Source organism: Aethalodelphis obliquidens, unplaced genomic scaffold (genome assembly GCF_003676395.1).
Source record: "Aethalodelphis obliquidens isolate GAN/ISIS:26980383/991018 unplaced genomic scaffold, ASM367639v1 scaffold12, whole genome shotgun sequence".
NCBI classification, from domain to species: Eukaryota; Metazoa; Chordata; class Mammalia; order Artiodactyla; family Delphinidae; genus Aethalodelphis; species Aethalodelphis obliquidens.
In genome coordinates this window covers 30322038-30339481 of record NW_020837956.1, presented here as the reverse complement: position 1 = coordinate 30339481, position 17444 = coordinate 30322038, and the positions used below count along the sequence as shown (strand labels likewise).

Below are 17444 nucleotides of genomic sequence, written 5' to 3'. Positions count from 1 at the left end.
TTTGGGAAGAGAGAAAGCAATAGGGTAAGAAGCCAGGAAAGGCTTTGGGAAGAGACAAATCCTAAAATGATCCTTGAAAGATGGGTAGATTGGGGAAGGCATTCTAAACTGGGGAAGAGTATAAAGAAGAATGGCGTGAGACTGGCTTATAACAGCACCGTTTCTCTAATCAGTGATTAACTCTCTTTGAAAAAGATGGGAAAACAACTTAAGTGAAGTTTTGGCCAATTCTTTAAAAAGTCCAGGTCTACCTTCATTTTTGAATCTAAAACAGATTTCCAGTAGGAATTTTCTGTGATGGAAATATTTTACATCTCTACTGTCCAATATGGTAACTACATGGCTAGTGAACCCTTGACGTATGGTTAGCGTGCTAAGGAACTAAATGGTAAATTTAATTAATTCAAATTTAAGTTTATACAGGTACATATGGCTGGTGGTTACTGTATTGGACAGCACAGAAAGGATTGGTCGACTTCTAAATTCTTTGACAGAATGATGCTTTTGCATACTAACGACGTTCTTCTCACTGAAAGCAGAGTCCAGGAATAGGTCATCTTTGTAAATCATGCTTACCCTTTTCACTAGGAACTAAAGACAACGCAAGCTACCAAGTTCAGAACTTCTTTGGGTTGAACATTTCTAAGGTCTAGCTTCTGCTATACCTGAAGGTAATTCTTGGGTAAAACAGAGAAGTAAACAAAAAACCGAAACCAATCAACCGAACAAAACACACTTAGGCACAGTGATTGAGTTGCTCCCATGGTATCAGTTGATACTGGTAATCATTTGGGCACTTATTTCTGTTTTTGAGTCTGAATTCATTTTAGCAACTGTATGATTTATGACATGCTAGGTTTTCAGGCTATCCAATATTCAGTCATTGAAATGATTATTAAAAGGAGTATTCAAGATATGTTTTTGAAGAATCTTAATCCTCTCATAAGCTTGACTAAGTTCTTATGTTCTGTTTTGTTTTAAACTGGAACACATTTGATTTTTCCACATTTGTTGAGTTGCCTAGTTTTGGGGGTATCAACTGAATCAGATCTTGTGTTTGGGGGGCATTCGAAGGACCAGCCTGGCATGGTAGTGTAAGAGCCCTTATGATTTGATATTGTAAACAGTCAAGATTGGCCTGGTTTGGAAACCCATCCTCCTCTGCCCACTCTTCTCTAAGCTACAGGCTGCAATTATGCAATCTTGTTCCCTCCTCTGTGTTAGACTGTATTTTAATTTCAACCCAGAACACCAAGAAAAGTACGAGCAGAAGGACCCACGTTTTAGCTTTCCACCAGGCCTAGTTTTTCAAGCTAGGTTGCAATAAATATATTGGACTGAAGATAATTCTTCTCCATACCTGGAGAATAACTTGCTTCTGATTTTTTTCTGAAAAGCTCTTATTCTGAATGGTATGTTATGCCAAAATGAGCCATGATTGACTATAATCTGTATTCCCTGGGAATTAAATAAGGCAGAGTCTTAGCTGGCAGAATAAGGCACTTGGCCGAAGATACTCTTAAGGACTCTACAGTATTGATAACTATAGAAAACCAGAAGATTTTTCAGTTGCTAAGTATATTAATAAAAGCCAGGAATTATCTTTGCTGTTAGCAAAAACAGAGTTTTATAAAAATTTCTGTTTTGTGCTCTTAATAAAAGGAGATCATCTACAGCAAAGGTTTTTGTCTGGTTGTTTTATTGTTAAAGCTGTTTAGTCTTATACAGAAAGTAAAGAGATATATTAGAAATGACTTCCCCTTAAGAAATCTTTAATCTGTTTGGGGATGACAGCTTATAGTAATGTTTCCTAGTTCTGCTTTCACATTCCGTTCTGTGACTTTTCATAAAATTTTATTTTAATGAGTGTTCTTTTTCCTTGAGTTAGATTTCCCGGAGCTGTATACCTATTTTTTATTTGTTATTTTTCAAAAAGCAAGTTCTGTTTTTTAAAATAAACTTTAAAAATTTATTAATTTTACCTTATTTTAATTTTTTAAAATTTCTGTTTCCCTTATGACTTCCCTTATTTTTTAAATTTATGGTGGTGGTGGTAGGAATTATGGCTTCTTAAATTTAACATGTAGCCTCTTTCTGCCTTCTTTTCTTTCCTCCTCCTCTTCCTCTCTCCCTCCCTCCCTCCTTTATTCCTCTCATTCTTTCACTCTTTCTAATAATATGTTTACCTGGCGTATAGCTTAAGTTCTAGCCCATAAATTTAGAAGAACAGTATTCTTCTCTTTATTTTTTCTAAATTGTTTACTATTGTATATTGAATGTCCCCTTTGACCTAATAATAATTTATAATAATTTATAGGAATATTTAACTATTTCTCAGCACTTGGATTTTTTATTGAAAATTTGTTTGATGGCATTGTTAAAATGTGGTCTCTACAATGTCTGTCTTTAGGAGTATTGAGGTCTCTTCCTAGTTAGTATTCAATCAATTTTTATAAATATTCCATAGACATTTGAAAAGGTTGTGTATTTTTGTAAAGTACAGCATTCAATAGGTACCTATTGATTAAACCTTATTATGTACTTCAAATTATTGATGACCATGACGCTCACTGTGAGTTGGTAGATAAATTCTTCCTCGATATATGTTTTAGTTAACGTTTTCTTAAAATTCTAGAAAGCTACTTTATATATCTCAATACTATGCTATTTCTCACACAGACATTTATGATTCATATCACTGTTGTAAATGGAGCCAGTAGTTTGTACTAGTTTACTCTCTTTGCTCTATTGCTTTATATCGTAAATTCTATTGAAACTTATTTACCACTACTGTTTTCCTTATCCTTGCTTTTGCACATCTATACTTGAATTTTAGTTTTCTTTCATGAATTTTGTATGGTTTATAAGCAATGTGATTTTTAATTAAATGTGACATATTTGATTTTTAAATAGCATTTACACTACTTAAATTAGCATAATTACTGCCATGTTTGGTCTTGTTTCAGTCATTTTGCCCTTGTTTTCTGATTTTGAGGTTTTAAGTCTAGTTCTTATTTTTCTTGATAATTTGATCATTTTGTTTGTTTTTAGTTATTTCAGTAATTTGAATGGTAGAATAATATTTCAAACTCAAAAAGATCCCCAAAAAATCAGGAAATTAATGAAGTTTGTAACCAGGAAAATGAATGTTATTTTTACTTTTAATTCTAATTCCCTTTTCTTTGATTCCAGGATTTTATAATTTTGGATCCAAATTATTGTTCATGAAGTAAAAATACATGTGATATAAATATATAAATATACGATAAGCACACACACACAGGCAGTCCTCTCTTTGCCTGGTAGTGTGGGACTGTAAAAATGTCTATGTAAGCTGAAACTCTGCAAAATGATCTTAATAATCAATGAGAAAAATTATGATTCTTCCATGACCTTTAAAAATTTTGCCAAACATAAATAACTCTCTTATAGTTGGTTATAAATGTATAGGGAAATGAATAAAAGCTAGATTAATATTTATTTATTACTTGGTAATTTTTTAAAATAACAGTTTTCTTGAGATATAATTCACACACTATAGCATTCACTCCTTTAAAATGTATAATTTAGTACTTTTTAATCTCTTCAGAGAGTTGTGCAATCATCACCACTATTTAATTTCAGGACATTTCATCACTGCAAAAAGAACCCCACACCCACTAGCAGTTGCTCCTTCTTCCTTCCTTCTCTCAACAAATGGCAACCACTGCTGTACTTTCTGTCTGTGTAGACTTGCCTACTCTGAACATTTCTTATAAATGGAATCATGCAATATGTGGTCTTTTGTGACTGGCTTCTTTCACATAGCATGTTTTCAAGGGCCATCCATGTTATAGCATGCATCAGTACTTAATTCCTTTTTATTGCTATTGTATAGAGGTACTACATTTATCAGTTGATGGGCATTTGGGTTGGTTCTATTTTTTTGGCTATTAGGAGTAATGCTGCAATAATTAGTGTACAAGTTTTTTTGTGGACCTATGTTTTCAATTCTCTTGGGTATATATATAGGATTGAAATTGCTGGGTCACATGGTAACTCCATATTTAACATTTTGAGGAACTTTCTTCCAAACTGTGTGCACCGTTGTGCAATCCTACTGGGACTGAATGAGAGTCCCGATTTCTCCACATCCTCACCAACACTTGTTGTTAAGGACAGCAATTATGTGCTTACTAATTTTCTGCCTGCTGGATCTGTCTTTTCTTGATAGAGGGGTGTTGAAGTCTCCAGCTATAATAGCAGATTCATCTATTTCTCTTTGTAGTCCTACAGTTTTTGCCTCATAACTTTGATGCTCTGTTTTCTGGTGCATATTCATTAAGGATCGTTATGTCTTCTTGGATAATTGACCCTTTTATCAGTATGCTGCCTCTCTTTTTCCTTGGTAACTTTCCTTGCCCTAAATTCTTCTCTGTCCAAAATCATATAGCTACTCTAACATTGTTTTGATTAGTGTTAACATGGCATATCTTTCTCCATTCATTTACTTTTAGTCTATATGTATCTTCATATTTAAAGTAGGTTTCTTGTAGAAAACATAGAGTTGGGTCTTTTTGATCCACTGTCTTTTAATTGGTGCATTTAGACTCTTGCTGTTTAAAATGATTATTGATATATAGTTAGATTAATATCAACCACATTTGTTACTGTCTTCTTTTGTTGCCTTTGTTCTGTGTTTCCCACTCACTTTCTGCCTTTTGTGGTTTCAATGACTCCATTTTCTCTTCTTTCTTAGCATATTCGCTATACTTATTATTTTACTTTTTTTATTGATTACCCTAGAGTTTGAAATATACAAGTAATACAGGTTCACTTTAAAATAACACTGTATTACTTCATGGTAGAGCAAGTATCTTATAGTAAAATAATCTTAATTCCTCCCTCTTGTCCCTTGTATAATTGCTGTCATTCATTTCACTCATACATCATATATGTGTGTATATATATATATATATATATATATACACACACACGTATATATAACTCATAACTGAGTGCATTGTTGCCATTATTTTGAACAAACTATTATTTGTTAGACAAGTCAAGAATACAGAAAGATAGACATTTTAATTTTACTTTCACCTATTCCTTCTCAGGTGCTCTTCCTTGTTAAATGTAGATCTTAGTTTCTGACCTATATATTTTTTCCTTCAACTGAAATAACTTTGAAATAACTTCTTTAAATATTTCTTGCAAGGCAGGTGCCCTGACAACAAATCTCCTCAATTTTTTTTTTTGTCTTAGAAAATCTGTATTTTTTCTCTGGCTTTTTTCAGGGTTTTTTTTTTTTTCTTTGTCATTTAGTTTCTGTAGTTTGAAAATGATATACCTAGGTATAGTTTTTTTGTGTGTTTGTTCTTGCATTTATCCTGCTTGGTGTTCTCTGAGGTTTGGTATGTGATATTAATTTGGGGGAATTCTCAGTGATCATTGCTTTAAACATTTCTTCTGTTCCTTTCTCTCTCTTTCTTCTAGTATTCCATTAAGCACATGTCACACCTTTTGTAGTTGTCCCACCATTCTTAGATATTCTGTCCTGCTTTTTTTCCCCAGTCTTTTTTCTCTTTTTTTTCAGTCTTGGAAGTTTCTTTTGAGAGATCCTCAAGCTCAGAGATTCTTTCTTTAGCCATGTCCAATTTACTATTAAGTCCATTAAAGGCATTCTTCACTTATGTTACAGTATTTTTGATCTCTAGAACTTCTGTTTGGTTCTTTCTGAGAATTTCCATCTCTCTGCTTACATTGCTCATATGTTTTGCAGTTTACTTTATCCATTAGAGCCCTTAGTATATTAATCACTGTCTGAGACTGGTTCTGATGCTTACTTCAAGCTATGATTTCTTGCCTTTTTATATACCCTGCAATTTTTTTCTTGAGAGACAGACATGATGTATTGGATAAAAGGAATTGCTGTAAATAGGCCTTTAGATATGCTAGTAAGATGTTGGGGGAGGGGAAGTATTCTATATTCCTAGATTAGGCTTCGGTTTTTCAGTGAGGTTACTACACCTCTAGACTGTGGACTTTACATGTACTTCTTGGTTCTCCCCCCTCATTCCTCCTTGAGTGGGACGAGATGGCTAGAGTGGGCTGGGGTGGGATATTTCTCTTCTCCAAGTGAATGCCAAAGCTAGCTAGAGTTAACTATTTCCCTTCTCCTAGGGCAATTAAACTCTGATAAAACTCCAGCAGATTTGGCTCTGGTTAATTAGTTTCTCCAGAGGGCACACTTTATTAGGATGAACGGAATGCTGTGGGATATTTCAAAATGGTTCTTTTCCTCTCCTCCTATGGGAAACATGAGGGGATTTTCCCTGGCAATCACTTTGAGAACCTGCTAGAGCTCTAGAAGATAGAACTCACAAAGTTGTTGGAACTCCCCATTATTGGATCCCTCTGGAGTTTTTATCTCTCAGGCTTGTCCACACTGAGCCCCCATCAATTCATCGATTATAGTTCAGGTTTCCCTATCCTGTCAGTGGTTTTGTGGAGGTTTTTTCTCGTGGGTTTCTGAGACAGTACGTTGTGCTTCTCTGTATTTGCTTGTCTATCTCTCTAAGTTTGGGAGCAGCAGTTTGCTCTATGACCTCACTTCCCTTAGAGATTTAGAAGAGTTGTTGATTTTTGTTTGTTAAGCTTTTACTTGTTAGGATGGAGTGGAAACTTCCAAACTTCTTATGTGCTGGACCAGAAACTGGAAGTCTGCATCATATTTTTGAAATGACATAATTCAAAATATTCTACATTTCACAAAAAAAGAAACTCATCCTTCTCCAGGTTAATTTTGTTCAGATGAAAGGTTATTAATAGAAATATATATTAGATTGCATTTTTTCAGGATAGATTGAAGGACCTGGAGACTCGTCAATGCATACAGTGATCATAACATGTTCTTTCCTACAGGACAAACATTGGTCAGATCCTTATGAAATAGTTACGTATGGTATGCTCTGATAGAAAATTTTCCTTTCCTTTATTCTGATATCATGGGTTACTGTGACATGAATTATTAACATCAATAAGTCGTTTACTTTCCCCTCATGCCTGCCTGCGGTCTAATTTATAAGCTACAGGATAGAAATTGAATCTTCAATGAAGATGGGCATTTTATGAATCTTGTGGAAAGAACTCTGCTAGATACTCTTAACTATTTATACTTAGAAGAATAATCTTGGGTGGAAGGTCCTAACTAACATCACTTAGGCAATTGTCACACAGCACCAGGGGACAAATTATATTTTCAGGCCTATTTATAGTGTAGAAGCAGGTGACTTTATGAAAGCAGACTGCTAACTAAAGTTCCAGTCAAACAAGAATTAATTATGCAGAACCAAATGAACTAATGAAGGCAAATTGTGGTTGTTTGTCCTGGAATATTATCGGTAGGTGTTATTCTTCATGTTCTATGTATTTTTTTATGGGAATCTGAGGAAGTTCTTTATATTTCTTTTTGATTTATCTTTAGTCATCAAATTAGTAGTCTAAGCTTCTATAACAGAAATAAAAACACCCTTTAAATGATGTTGTGTTCTTCCTGACCAGAAAGAATTCATCAGCAAATATTTTTACTGTGTTTCTTTACTTTCACTGGCAAAATAATTATGGTCAAATATTCAGTGAGAATCTTATTTGGCAATCAGGGCTATAACTGGAGAGTTCTGTCTGAGCATAAATCTAATTCAACCAGGTATGACAAACCCGCTGTCAGGAATAAGTTTGTATTTCATGTTTAAATCCAATGCCCACAAGATCCTTCTAGGAATCTGTGGCCAGCCTTTCTGTGATCAAGAATGACCTTTGAGATTATTTACTAATGACCTTTGAGATTATTTACTATCACTAAGGTTAAAAGAAAATTATTCAGGACTTAGAAGTAAATTAAAAGGATTATTGTATATCCTTTAAAAATGCTGGGCATTGTCTAACAGACCCATTCAAGGATTGTTTAGTTTCCTGGGGGTATATTTTTTGTTTGACTTCCTATATATGATTAATTAGGGCCACAATTTTATGAAGTTGCACATTGACTTGTAGATTCCTATCCTGTAGAGATGCAAATATTTCTGTCTATTAGGAAGATCAGTCCAAACATTGAAGTTTCATTACTTGGTAGAACATTAATCAGTTATGTTTCTTAGAACTGCAATCACTGTTCAACATTTTTTTCAGACACTATATATATTCAGTTTCTCGAACTCTCCCATGAACCAGATTTATTGTTTTGCTGCAACCATTAAATAGCTGACCTGTGTTTATTCTATAATTTTATAAAAATTTTAACTTTTTAAAAATATATATTTGACACTATTATCTCTATTTAGCTATTACCATGAAAAGTCTAAGGGTCTTTTAATTTATTTTTCTGTCTAAATGGAAGACCCTGTTCAATAGCATGTAGCCTTTGTTAAGATAAAGGAACACTTTCTTCTATTATATTTTTGTTTTTCTTTTATGCCTTTTCAGTTTCCAATACACTTGTTAGTCATAATTTTGATCTCAGCATACTGTACTCTCTATTTATCATCTCTTCTCCCATGATGGTCATTTTTGCTTTTTGATCTGCATTCTTGGAAACCATTTACGCTTTTGCATCTATAAAATTTTCAATTTTAAGCAATATGGATTTTACTTTACACAATTCTCAATTCAAATGTCAATTCCATATTTGTGTTTTTAACCTAATTTTTTGTTTCTTTCTCAGTCTCAGCTTTCAGCCCATTCAACCCCTTATGATCTCTAAACCATGTTTCATAGAAGCTATGTTTCTTTTTATTTTATTGAGATGAAGACTATAACTTATGACATGTTCTATTTATTATAGAAAACTTTTTTTTTCCTGAGGTTGACTTTTCCTCTCAACTTTCAGGGTATTTCTCACCTTTTCTTATGTTACAGAATGTTTTTATATTCTCTGGACTGGCAATATTTCTTTGTTTTCTCATCTATCAATGAGGGGATATCTCTCAAGACCCAATGTTTGCCAATTTGAAAGAGGCATAGGTTTCCTTTGGCCTTCTGTCTGCACTTGGATGCTTGCAGCTACTAGAATAGCTCTAAGTCCTGTTCTTTAATTAATGTGCAAAGCCCTTAGCGAAATTTTAGTGTCTGACCATTACTCATCTTCTGCAGCTCTGATAGACTGCCTACATGGCTTAATTTTCTTACTCTGGAAAATAATCTTTATCTCCAGGGCAGTAATTTCCAAATCTGACTGCTCATCAGAATCCCTTGAAAAGTTTTAAAAATATGTAGCTACTCAGATCACATGTTATCTTTCCTGGAATTTAATCTCCAGAGATAGGACTTGGAATTCATATTTCTTAAAAGTTTCCCAGGTCATTGTAATGCAGCTGGTGGACAGCCCCCTAGTTAAGAATAGCTAAATGCATCTGAGACAATTTATAGCTCTGCTTTAACCTACAACTCTTGATCTCACATCAAGAGTTCACCTATAGCTCTCTACCATCCATGACCACACAAGATACTTTTTCTTCCACCACAAACCTTGCTGCCCCATAGAGTTGCAAATCTGCAAGTGAATGTCAAGTTCTAATAGATTGGGAGGAGACCTATATTTTAAATTCTGGTTTTTAAAAAAAGGACCTATGCTATAGGGGATGAGCTATCTGACTTTCAGTTTCATAGAAGCTAGGCCAATAAGGGAAGTTTGAATTACCATCATGTCTATTTCCTAGCTGGCCAAACGGGACTGTTTCAGAACATGGGTTTTCCTCAATTATGTTTTGACTCGATATACCAGACCTTCTCCCGAGATGCTAGGGTCTGTCTCTTTTCCCTAGAAGGTGAACTTCCAGACAGTATTAACGGTTTCTTTCTGACCCTGTATTCCGATCCTGTATCACCATCATAGTGCCTGACACACAGCAGACATTAACAAATATGTGCTAATACCTGAATAAATGGGTATAGTGGTTGGTTGCCTACTATCCTCAATATTCAAAGTTGCAACTGTCTACAGTGGGTATTTTAATGGGAAACTGAGAAAGGCACCATATCAGGGTCTGCAAAGTGATAGGTCATTTCAACCTAGAAGTGCTGTATTTAATTATCTCCTCAAAAAAACAGGAAAACCGACTTCGAGTGTGTACTTTAGTTGGAATGGAGGGAGAGGGAAAATGCCCAGAAAACTGCACTTTTTATGTGTCACAGAGATTGAAAATGATCTTATTTTAATGACATATTAAGTTTCAAACATTAACAGTGTTGTGTTTTTTTTGTTAATAAATTTGATCTTACAACTTTGTATTTTATGCCATGTTGTAAAGATACAAAACCATAACACCAAATTTGTCCTAACCTCCAACGTACTTTTTATGGAAACAAATTTGGATTAATACCATGGAAAGAGATTTCTTTCTTCCTAGGCTCAGACAGGATAATTAGTTTTAGTAATAAAATTAAAGGGGAGGGGCTTCCCTGGTGGCGCAGTGGTTGAGAGTCCGCCTGCTGATGCTGGGGACACAGGTTCGTGCCCCGGGCCGGGAGGATCCCACATGCCGTGGAGCGGCTGGGCCCGTGAGCCATGGCCGCTGAGCCTGCGCGTCCGGAGCCTGTGCTCCGCAACGGGAGAGGCCACCACAGTGAGAGGCCCGCGTACCGCAAAAAAAAAAAAAAAAAAAAAAAGATTGACAAGATCTTTGCTATTGGTACAGCTTTCTGAAAGAAGCTGGCACCAAAGTGGGCAGTGGTTGTCCTCCTGTGAATGGGATCCAGCTTGGACTCTGAGTACACGAGCTCTATCTGCTCTAAGTTTCCCCATTTTATACAAAAGCTTATTAGGCATAAAGCTAGTGATGTCTACTCCATCTCCAACTCCCAGAAGTGCCAAGAATAAAAGCAAATCAGACATTTCAGCGAAAGCATCGACTCTATAGATTTGATGCAGGTTGGAGGTAACAAATTTTCAAATTGTCTTTACAGACCGATTCAAATAATCATTTTTTAAAAAAGTTTCCTTCCCATGCTGAGGGGAAAAAAATGCAATCCACAGTGGATTGAGGCAGCAGAAATATTATCTGTTAAGTTCTGTTTCCAAGTAGTGCACCCCTAGGGAGAAAGGGAGTCTCTTTCATTCACTCATTCAGTTCACAATTACTAAGGAACGACTAACTATAGAGCCTGGAACTTTTCTAGGGCAGAGACTATAACAAAGAATAAGACAAAACAAGGTCCTTGCCCTCATGAAGGACCTGTCTGGGAGAGACAGACCTGTAAATAGTTACCTAGGAGAACTGCACTGTTTTTCTCTGAAGAAAAATGTCAGTTAAGGCCATAGAGCATAATGAGGCTGCTGTTTAGATGGTCCTAAGGGACACCCTCTCTGAAGAGGAGACATTTAAACAGAGACTTGTATCACTGGAGTTGATTCGAGAGCCAGATCCCTGCTTTCCCCTCCTCTTTAAGAAGTTATTTATTAAGACAGTTGATCCACATTCCAGATCTTTCTTTCAGACTATAAAACTCTGGGAGCTACATTTATTTTCCTTAACTTGGGTGTTTTAAATAGTGTGGTCACCTGCTTACTTATTAACAGAGATCAAATAATAATTATTATCAATCCAGTTATTATTTTCCCTTACAAGTACAATTTTCCCCACTAAATCTGTTTAACTGTACATTCTTTTGGCTAGAAAATGGATTTTCATCAATCTTTTCAAGGATTACTGGTAATTATGCTCGGACCTAAGTAGAAAGATGCAGTGTGATATTCAGGAAATAATGTGGTCACTCGGGTCTGTATTTTACTCTTGGTTCTGCCATTTGCTAGCAGGTCTGTATTTTACTCTTGGTCGTGCCATTTGAAGCACGGTTTTTCTCATCTCTAAAACTGGTAGGATAGCTACCCTCCAAACACGTTGTCATTGTATGTTAATACTGTTCCACCTACTGCACAATCTGAAATTCCTGCAGTTATATTTCTCCATTGGTGACCTGAGTCTCTCTTCCATTTCAGAGGACAATTTGGCATGGCTAGGAAAGATCTTAATCATTCCACATCAACAAGACATGGAGGAGACTTCATCTTTGCTGGAATAGTTTTTATGTCTCATGTTGCAATGTAAGCTGTGATTCTCAGACTTCCCAGGTGGATTTCTCCAACAGCCCATATTTAATCAAAACTACAAGATGTGTTACACTGAGAAGCTAAGAGATTGGTCAGGGTCACTCAGCTGGTTTATAGTAGAGATGCAACGAGAATCACCTTTTTCCAACTACATTGAATATTTTTCTTGTATCTTAGGATCTACACTTGATCGAAACTCTCAAGGCCAAAATTAGCCTTGGAAAGATGGTATAAATTACTAGATGGATAATTTTTGCTTTAACAGATTTGGTCAGTACCAAAACCTAATTTCTTTTGGAGGAAGGACAATTCTTTCACTTCAGAGAAGCATAAAAAACACATACTTGTCAATAACCAATGATGGAGAATTCAGCCTTGCTGAAATTAACTTTCTTTTATGATCCACTTTTGAACATGATGTAACAGGTCCAACCTTGGAATGAAAACATAGGGAGTGAAAACATACTCTTGCCTTTTCAATCTGATTTTAGGCACTGATTTTTCTCTTTAGTCTTCAGAAAACCATAAACAGTCTCATAGAAACCCTGATGTTGGGGATGGGGAAAAAGGGAGAACTACATGATTTCTATATTTTAATATTATTGCTTTGACTCATTTTTGATTGAGGAAACTACCTTTTCTCTTGTCAAACAATACAAATCTCTAGAAATACACCTCCCCTGATACACACAGTGGTTGGAGGCCTCCTGTGGGGAACATCTGTGGCTCTAGTTCTGGGCCACTTCTCAGCTCACTGCCAAACTGCCCATCAGGAAACCTGACACTGCACATTCCAACCTGCCTCACCATCATAAAATCATACTTTTTTTTTTTTGCTCTGGGGACCTTTGAAGAAAAGATACCTATTTTTGCTTTGCTTTTCTTATAAAAATATAAATGCTTTGATAAGCATTTTCTCCTGATGTATCAAAAGACACTTCCATCCATTGATTTTCAGAATGTCCTCACTCTTATTTTTTCATGGTCCTGAGAGAACAAGTGACTGGTCCACTGTTTCACAGTGAGTTAGAGGTGGAGTTAAGATTGAATCTCGAGGCTCCTTGACAATTATTTTCAATTTTCCCCCAGTGTACTTTATTACTTCTTTACACAACCTCTAGGTTCAAAATCCCTTTCGACAACTTCTAGGTCACCACCTTATTTCGTTAAGAGTGTCAGAAGTTACAGTTTTCTTCTGGAAATGTATACAGAAATAGCATGAAAAATTCTTATATTTCTCTTGGAATATACCACATTTATTTTTTAAATTTTCTTTGGAAAGTCACAAAATGCTCTAAATTTATGAAGTGATCACAGTAATGATTTGTTTTTCTTTTCTTTGTCTCCTTGGGTCATAACAATAACTTTTGTAATTTAAAACTATGAAAAATTCACTTGCATATTGTTGGATGTCTCCGGTGCTGTCATTCCCCTGAGATTATCTGCCATGTGGCTTTCTCATGTTGTCCCCTTGCAGACATGCTGACCACTGGTGCGAGGTGTTTCAAAGGCTGATGTTTACTGCTCTTAGCATGCTGATGTACATTCTTAGGGAAGAGAAGGATGAAAATCTTGAAGTTGTATTGTCAGACTCTGAAGTAATCATTATTCTTGGGCAATTGAGAGAGAAACACTGTCATATCGGTTGTGTTTGGATATCATGTCAACCAAACAACTGCCTCAAGTTTTGCTTTTCAGTACAGTGCTTTAATGTCATCTGTGAACAGCCTGGGTATTCAGTCTTTATCCATTAAGGTGATAGATACTACCAGGTGACACAGCAGAGTACAAGTTGTCCAAGTTGTAGTTTGAGCCTTTATCTAGTATATTAATTATAAATATCAAAAGGCATAATCAAATTGATTTTAGAAGGTAATACAGGGCAGAGGTTAGAGCATAGATTGGATTAGATCTGTATATTGTATTTTTTTTTTAAACCATTTTTATCATCACCCCGCTAAGGACCTCCCCACCTTTTTAAGGACAACTTCATATTTGCTGCTTTTATTTTTTATCTACTCTGCCAGTCTCTGCTTTTTAATTGGTATTATTTATACCATTTATACTTAACTTACTACATCAGGGCTTAAGTCAGCTTAATTTTTGTTTTCTTTTTGTTCCTATGTTTCTTATTCCTCCACTTTTTATTTGTTTGCTTAGTATTTTGTTTTCCTGTGGGTTACTTGAACGTTTTTTAGGATTCTGTTTTGCTTTGTTTGTAGTGCTTTTGAGTACATTGCTTTGTATAGTTTACTTAGTGGTTGATCTTCCTCATATTACAATATACATATTGTTGTATTACAGTCTATTAACATCAGCATTATAGCATGGAAACCTCATTTCCATCTAGATCCTTTTACCATCACCACTATTGAAATATCATCAACTTGAATTTCAGATGGTATTGTGGACTGAATATTTGTGAACCCCTCCCCAACCCCAAGTTCACATGTGAAACCCTAACCCCCATGTGGCTGTGTTTCGAGATAGAGCCTATAAGGAAGTAATTAATGTTAAATGGAGCCATAAGGTTAGGGCCCTGATCCAATAGGATGAAGAGGCATGAGAGAGCTTTCTCTCCCCTCTCCCACCCCTCCCCAGCAGGCAAGCACCAAGGAAAGGCCATGTGAGGACATAAAAAGAAGGTGGCTGTCTATAAGCTAGGAAGAGAGTCTTCATCAGAAGTCCTGCCAGAAACTTGATTTTGGACTTTCCAGCTTCCAGAACTGTGAGAAAATAAACTTCTATTGTTTAAGTCACTCAGTCTATGGTATTTTATATGGCAGCCCAAGCTGACTAATGCAGATGGTGTTATAACTTTTCCTTCAGTCCTCAAATAAGATTCAGAAAACTCATCAGGAGAATAATCTATTATGTTTAGTCATATTTTGGTTATTTTCATTTTTTTCCCTTCTTGATGCTCTAAGATTCCTTCACTTATCATTTCCTTTCTGCTTGAAGAATTTCCTTTAGCCTTTCTTTAAGTGTATATCTGTTAAGTAACAAAGTCTCAGAGTTTTCTTTCACATGAGAACATCTTTATTCCCTTCTCACTACTGAAGAATAGCTTTGCAAGATATGGAGTTTGCAGTTAATAGTTCTTTTCTTTCAGGACTAGAAAAATACTGTGCCACTTCTCTTTGTCCTCCATTGTTTCAGATGAGAAATCTGTAATTCAAATTGGTATTTCTCTAAAGATAATACCTTGTTTCTACCTGGCTGCTTTCAAGATACTGTCTTTGTTTCCAGTGTTTAGAATTGAATTATGCTGTGTCGTGTTGTGGATTTCTTTAAGTTTACCCTACTTGAAATTCTATTAGCTTTTTAAATCTGTGTATATATCTATATCTCTATCTATATCTATCTATCTATCTATCTACCTATCTATCTATGTCTTTCTCCAAATATGGGAAGTTATCAACCATTATTTCTTCTAATATGGGACTCTAATGATATGAATTTAGATTGTTTGTTATTGACTAGATTAGCTAGATCTGAGTTAAAATTCTGTTTAAGCCACTTAGTAGCTAAATTATCTAGGTAAAATATTTCAGATTGATTGATTGATTTCTATAAAATAAGACATGAGGCCAGTCTGTATTGGACCTCTGTTGCTTTAATCAGCAAACACTGCCACCACCACCACCACCCCCCGCCCAGTGGGACTTTATGCACATAGACACACACTGTTTTCTTTGGGGAACTTCTCTTTCCTCATTGTATTTGGTGGGGTTGCCAATCATAATCACCACAACCCTTACCACACTCCACAAAGATTGAATTGTATTCACCCTAGGAAGTAAACTGAATGAGACATCAGCATTACCATGTTCAGCCCAGTAACTGGACCAATGCCTCATCCATAAGACTAATTGTTATTTATTGCATGTGTAAATAATGACTCAAATCCCAATAACATTTTTTTCCCAGAGCAGTGAGGTGACAAAATACTTAAAGATTTGTAGTGCAGGTCAGCAGCTGGCTCTGGAATTCACTGCATTAGCAATCTAATTGTTCTGTCTCTTTATTGCTTGCTCCACATTTCTCCCTCTCCCTTTGGCTACATCTATCTTATTCTGCATGTCTTTATCTAGACTATCTCGGTATTTTTCTCCTTAAGTCCCTAAGCTTCTTTATTTCTCCATTCTCTGTCTTATGATCTCTGCTCCCCTGACATTTTTTTTTTATTATTTTGTACCTATTTTGATTCCTACTTCTGTATTTTATTCCTTCTTACCTTCCCCATTTTATTTATTATTTATTTATTTATTTATTTAGTAACCAGCTTCCATTCCCTTTATTTTTCTCATATAGAACTATGTGGTGGTCACAGCTGGAGCTTGGGTCCTCTGCAAGGAAGCTCTGGTGTGGGTCTTTACAAGATGGTCAGTGAATTCCTGCTATGGAGACTTGGTGAACAGCATCTGTTTCCAGAGATTAGGGGTGAGAGAGCTGTAGGTCTTGGAAATGGCATCAAAGGTGGCCTTGGCAAAGTTGCCCAGGGTGGCAGTGCAGCCCCTGACAGAGGTGTAGCAATCGTCAGTACTGGCCATCAGCAGCAGCTTCTTCGGCACAGGGGCTGAGTTGATGCCAGTGCCCCTGGGGCAGGGATGAGACTCACCGGGCCAGAGCCACAGAGAGCCAGTCATCTTGCAATGAACAGCATTGGGCTTGCCGATCTTGTTACCCCAGTAACCTCGCTGCATGGGGACGATGGAGAGCTTGGCCAGAATCATGGCCCCACAGATGGCAGTGGCTACCTCTCTGGAGCACCTGACACCCAAATGATGTCCATTGTAATTCTCAGTGGCGACAAATGCCTAGAACCTGGTCCCGCTGGCCAGCACGGGTCTGCTTTTGCACAGGCATTATCTACAAAACCTTGTCCTTGAGGGATGCCCCCAGCAAAAAGTCAATGATCTCAGATTCCTTGATGGGCAGAGAGAAGAGACAGATCTCCTCCAGGGACCTGATCTTCATGTCCTCAACCAAGCGACCCAGCTTGGTGACAGGGAGCCTCTCCTTGTCCTTGGCCCCAGCCCCGGGATGACGTAAACTACCTCAGCCTCCTCTCCCGGGGCCCCCTCGGCCTCCGAGCCCTCCAGCAGCACCTGTATCATCTGCTATTTGGTGTTTTTATGGAGAAGAATCTTACTTCCCCACTTTAATCTTTTTGCTTCTTACCCGTCTTTCCAGATCATTTTCTCTATTCAGTATCAGATCACAATGGGACTCTAAGTTACGTGTATTTATTTAGTATTTACTGTTTATTCAGTATTTATTTGCTATCTCTTGGAATAAAGATTTATCTTCCTTTTTCTAACTGAAAGAAAGTCATTTAATGTATTAAAATGAA

The 17444-nt window shown here is 36.3% G+C and overlaps 1 pseudogene; it reads right to left on the bottom strand.

Annotated features, from left to right (window-relative positions):
• Window positions 1-16230: 16230 nt before the first annotated feature.
• Window positions 16231-17105, bottom strand: LOC113624027 (40S ribosomal protein S2 pseudogene; annotated as a pseudogene).
• Window positions 17106-17444: the final 339 nt, after the last annotated feature.